The following is a 6,000-nucleotide window of genomic DNA, read 5'->3' as shown; positions in this document are numbered from 1 at the left end:
CATTAAGAAAATATCCCCATAAGGTTGACTTGGAGAAATAATTAACAGAAATGGCCATTTAGGAAAGCCATGAAAATCATTATGGTTAAGGAAAATTCTGATTTTCCTTGGAACAAACTGCACTACAGTCATATATTAAAGTCGAGCTGTGATGTTTCATACTGTTTCGTTCATGGTACAAATGGATAAAAACCGGCAGAATGGCACAGGTCCAATAACTGACAGAAATGGCACTCTACGCAAGCAAACGATTGCAACGTGGTTAAAGGAAATTGATGATTTTGCTTGGAACAAATTGCACTAAAGACATACATTAAGGTGGGGTTGATACAATTGGTAATGTTTCATAAACGACAAAGGTGTTATAAGGATGGGCAGAATGGCACAGGTCCAAACGCTAGAGTAGGTGGGTCTCTGGAGAGTTACAGGTCTTTTTGTGCCAAGTGAGGTGGCTCTGAAAAGAGCCTTTGGTTTGCGAGGTGGTCAGGCGGTCCGGAGGCAGCTCACTGGCGGAAGGTGTACCTGATGATGGCCTTGGTGGCCCCGGACACGGCGTGCTTGCCAATCTCCCCGGGCAGCAGCAGGCGCACGGCTGTCTGGATCTCCCTGGAGGTGATGGTGGAGCGCTTGGTGGAGCGGGCCAGGCGAGAGGCCTCGTAGGCAATGTGCTCGAAGATGTCCTTGACGAACGAATCCATGATGCTCACGGTCTTCTGCGAGGGGCTCAGGCCCTTGTGAACATGCCTCAGAACCCTGGGGAATAGGTGGTGAAACTGTAGCGGGGGTGGGGTGCAGTGATGTTGAGAGGGTGGTGGTGGCAGCAGCGGCGGCAGCACTGGCGCGTTGCCTCCTTCTGCTTCGGGCTCTTCGGGTCGGCTGCCGTGGGATCCTCCGTCTGTGCCCAGGCTTTCCTAAGAAGAGGTCTCACAGCCAGGCTCAGCCATGTGGGGCTCACCTTCCCGACAGCTCGAAAGGAAGGACAATGGCGGCGGCTGGGGGCACTGGCCCATTTATAGTCGCTGCATTTCCTGACGTCACGGGCAACCTCCACATCTGAATGGACAAAGTGCAATGCAGGGAACACGTCGCTATGTCAGGCCACGTCACATGTGCATTTGATTGCACACCCTTCTGCGTCCCATCCACCAATCACAGTGGGATTCTGGCATCTTCTAAACTTCGTGTTGCCTCTATCAGAAACATGCCACATAGAGTTATAGGTCATCTGGACCACAAACTGGTTCATGCCTGCCATATGGAACAACAAATTCTACCTCTTTTTAGAGTGGCTGAACATTAGTTGAGGCTTTAACAATATACCTACAGATTAAGTCCTCCTAAACAAGGACATAATCCAAAGGCAGGCCACTGTCAGTAGTATCAATAAGCCACACTGTATCTAGTAAAGGCTTATTATCAGATATAAATTATTAAAATATGTTTAACCTATTTAAGTAAGCGATAAGATACCTAAAACATGAGGAAGAAATATCTAATTACTTACAAGAGCAAAGTATTTTGAAGAAACATTTATGTTCTAGAACAGAACCTCATAACCACTGGAATAAAAGATTGAAGAAATTCTGGACAGCATATAGGACACAGCTGGATAGAGAATTGGTGAATTAAAACAGGTGGAAGAGATTGTGCAGAACACCTTATAGAGAGACAAAGAGAAAGAAAAGTTTAAAGAGAGCCCAAGAGACTTAGGAAATGGCCTAAGAAGTAATAAAGTACATGTCCTAGGCATCCCAGAAGCAACACACTGGGTGAATTTTGGAAAAGGTCATACAGATAAAGGTCATCCGTCACATTGGCTGATTTATGCCTACACCATTTTCACCTTAAGATGTCACCAAAGCAACCAAATTGTACTGATTTCATTTTCAGGTCCCAGAGAGAGTGTGAGTCCCATAACTAGAGTTCCCAATGCCATGAGAATGACTCTATCAGGGCCCACTGCTGGGGCATTTTCTTTCCTCCCAATATCATAACAGTATTTCATAACAATGTTATAACAGTATAAATGATATTCCACTATTTTCAGTAAATGATATTGGGAAAACTGGACAGCTATAGGCAAAGGAATGAAACTGGACCACTTTCTTATACCATGCACAGAAATAAACTCAAAATTAATTGAAAAGCTAAGTGTGAGACTTTAAATCATAGAACTCCTAAAAGAAAACATAAGCAGTAATCTCTTGGACATAGGCCTTAGCAACATATTTATGGATATGTCTCCTCGGGCAGGGAAAACAAAAGCAAAAATAAAAAGCTTTTGCACTGCAAAGGAAACCATTAACACAAGAAAAAGTCTAACTAGTGAATGGGAGAGGATATTTGCAAATGATATATTCGGTAAGTGGTGAATATCCAAAATATATAAAGAACTCAAACAACTAAAAAGGAAAAACACAATCTGATTAAAGAATGGACAGAGGACCTAAGGAGACATTTTTCCAAAGAACACATACAGATGACCAACAGACCCATGAAAGGATGCTCCACCTCATTACTCATCAGAGAAATGCAAATCAAACCACAATGTGATATCACCCCACACACCAATCAGAAGGCGAGTATCAAAAAGTCCAGAAAATACAAGTGTTGATGAGGATATAATGAAAAGGGAGCCCTCATGCACTGTTGGTAGGAACAAGACTTGGCACAAACACCGTGGAAAACAGTATGGAGGTTCCTCAAAAAATTAAGAAGTAGAACTATCATATGATCCAGTAATTTCACTACTGGGTATTTACCCAAAGAAACCCAAAACCACTAATTTCAAAAGATGTGTGCAACCCTATGTTTATTGCAGCATTATTTACAATTGCCAAACTGTGGAGGCAGCCCAACAGTCCATCAGGAGATGAATGGATAAAGAAGATGTGATATGGGGGCACCTGGATGGTGCAGTTGGTTAAGTATCCAACTCTTGGTTTCGGTACAGGTTCTGATTTCAGTGTCGTAGGATGGAGCCCCATGTGGGGCTCTGTGCTCAGCGCAGAGCCTGCTTAGGATCCTCTCTCCCTCTCCCTCTGACTGCCCCCCCACATGCTCGTGCACACTTGTGTCTCGTGTGTGTGTGTGTGTGTGTGTGTGTGTGTGTGTCTCAAATAAGTAAATCTTTAAAAAAGAAGAAGTGTGGTACAGATATAGATAATGGAATATTATTCAGCCATAAAATATAACTAAATCTTGCCATTTGCAACAACACGGATGGAGCTAGAGAATGTATGAAAAGCAAAATAAGGCAGTCAGAGAAAGACAAATGCCATATGATTTCACTCACATGTGGATTTTAGGAAACAAAACAAATGAGCAGAGGGGTAAAAATGCGAGAGAGAGAGAGAGAGACAGAGACAGAGAGAGACAGAGACAATCCAAGAAACAGACGCTTAAATGTAGAAGACAAAGCGATGCTTACCAGAGGGGAGGTGGGGGGGGGGGATTGGTGAAATAGGTGAAGGGGATTAAGAGTACACTTATCTTGATGAGCACTGAGTAATACATTGAACTGTTGGATCACTATATTGTACACCTGAAACTAATATTACACGGCATGTTAACTACACTGAAATTAATATTAAAAGAAAACAAGAAAAAAATTTAAAATTAACTAGAAATGGGTCAAAGATCAAAATATGAGTTTAAAATATAAAACGATTAGGAGGAAACATAGAGGTAAATCTTCATGACCTCAGATTTGGCAACAGAATTTTAGATATGATACCACAAGCAATAAAAGAAAAACATAGGTAATGTGAACCTCATGAAAATTTAAAAATTCCATGCTTCAAAAAAACATCACCAAGAAAGTGAAAACCCACAGAAGGGGAGAAAATATTTACAAGTATATGTGCATATATCTGATAAGGGACTTGTCTCTACAATATAGGAAGAACACTTACAGCTCTGTAATAAAGTGACAAATAACCACATTAACAAATGGGCAAAGGATCTGAATGCACATCTCTTCAAAGAAGATACACAAATGTCCACTAAGCAAATGAAAAGATGTTCAACATCATTAGTCACTGGGGAAAGACAAATCAAAACCACAATGAGATACCACTTCACACCTACCAGGATGGCTACAATCAAAAACACAGATAATAATAACAAAGTGTTATCGAGGATGAGGAGAAAGTGGGACTGTCATTTGTTGCCGGTGGGAAAGTAAAATCACGCAGCCACTTTGTGACCAGGCTGGCAGTTCCTCAAAACGTTAAACATAGAGATAACGTATAACCCAGCAATTTCATCCCAAAGTATATACCTAAGAGAAATGAAAATCTATGTCCACATAAAATCTTATAAAAGAATAGTTATAGCAGCATTTTTTATAATATCCAAAAAGTGGGGGAAACCCAAATGTCCAGCAACTGATGAATGGATAAACAGATGTGGTATGAAGGGAATATTATTCAGCCATAGAAATGAATGGAGTACTGATACATGCTGCAACCTGGACGAAACTGAAGTCATTTTGTAAGTGAAAGGAGCCAGTCAGAAAACGCTACATATCGTATGATTCCATTCTTATGAAATGTCCGGAACAGGCAAAACCGCAGAGACATAAAACAGAAATAGCGGTTGCCTATAGTTGGGGAGATGAGGAGAATGGGGAGTGATGTCTCTGTTGCTGTGTCTGAAGGACTGCTACCCACCTCAGGGACCTCCTTCTGTCCATGGCTAACAGGGGAAGACAGGCTTCAGGTGGATGCAGTGGCAGGCTTGCCGGGGGAGCACGTCTTTCAGCACCTGGAGTGAGAAGACCTGAGTTTGAGCCCCTCCTCAGATGCTCACACCCAGCATCCTTCAGGCAAGACACTTCCATCACATTGCTACTCAAAATGTGCCCCCTGGGCTGGTGCTGATCCACAAACTGTTACCTTCCCACAACAGCGTAAACACAGAAATTGAAAGCAGCATTTACAAACCTCGACAGCAATCTGACAGAGTGGCTTTATGGATGTTGAATTTAAGAATAAACAGGTTGTGCTCATTAAAAAAAAACTCGGCGGTGCTTCCCTCTCAATCTCCCAGGTGGAATGACCAAGGAAGACACGTATTGGCTCATCTTGAGACACCTCCTCACGCATAGGAACAATGGCGGTGGCTCAGAGGCTGCAGGTCCATCAGAGGCCGATTCAGAAGCGTGGGGCTGCGCTAATCGGATGCTCCACAATACCCACAATACCCTAAGTAACTAAGGCCTGACCTTTCAAGAACAAAAGGTTGTAGCCTGAAAAGAACAGTCAGGTAAATCTGAATGACTTAAGAGTAGCAGCCTCAGTTGGGAGGGGTCCTGAATACTTGTTGTTTCTTGAACTTTTGGATTTAGATATTTCCGTACTGAGTTTGGGTCCTTGCTTATGCTTTTCAAAGAATTTCACACTATGACTAGCATTGAAAAAGTCTGATTCGTATATGCCTGTCCTATTACTGCTATTTCCCCCGTGTTGTTGCTTATACTTTGTTAGTGAAGCAGTAGCCATTCCCCTTACTTCATCTCAGTAACCACAGCATTACACCATGATTGCTCACTAGGTACCTTTTACTTCAATCATCCACTCATAGGAATAATCGGATGTACTCCTTTCCCACTCTGGTCTTTGACATCAAACCCCATTTTCCTTTCTCCTTCCCAGATTTCATGTGTATCTCTCACACTTCCACTCCAAATGTCCCATCCACAGTCCAAATATGGTGCATTTAATGTTGTTTCCCAGTCCTCCCAATTGATTTCCGAAATTACAAACGCAACACACACACACATACTCTAGCGGATTGAGGTTCTGAAAATTACATTTTACATACTACAACGTGTATGACACCGATATGCATGAGTAACTTTGAAAAGTATCCATATGTCATATTGACAAACATGGGCATTTTGAACCACTAGCATTTAGCTTGATTGAATTTAAGAGACTTAGTGAAATTCAGTTTTCCTTTTCTGAACGGTCCACAGTTCTTTCTCTGAAAAGGCAA

General features: G+C 42.1%; 1 pseudogene; it reads right to left on the bottom strand.

The window, feature by feature from the left end:
• Positions 1-503: 503 nt before the first annotated feature.
• On the bottom strand, positions 504-944 carry LOC148163023 (histone H2B pseudogene; annotated as a pseudogene).
• Between the last annotated feature and the right edge of the window lie 5,056 nt (positions 945-6,000).

The sequence above is a fragment of the Eumetopias jubatus genome, unplaced genomic scaffold (genome assembly GCF_037043125.1).
Source record: "Eumetopias jubatus isolate StellerSeaLion01/CBP00866 unplaced genomic scaffold, mEumJub1_p1.0 scaffold_11, whole genome shotgun sequence".
Lineage (NCBI taxonomy): Eukaryota > Metazoa > Chordata > Mammalia > Carnivora > Otariidae > Eumetopias > Eumetopias jubatus.
The sequence above is the reverse complement of the archived record's forward strand: the minus strand, read 5'-3'. Positions and strand labels throughout refer to the sequence as shown.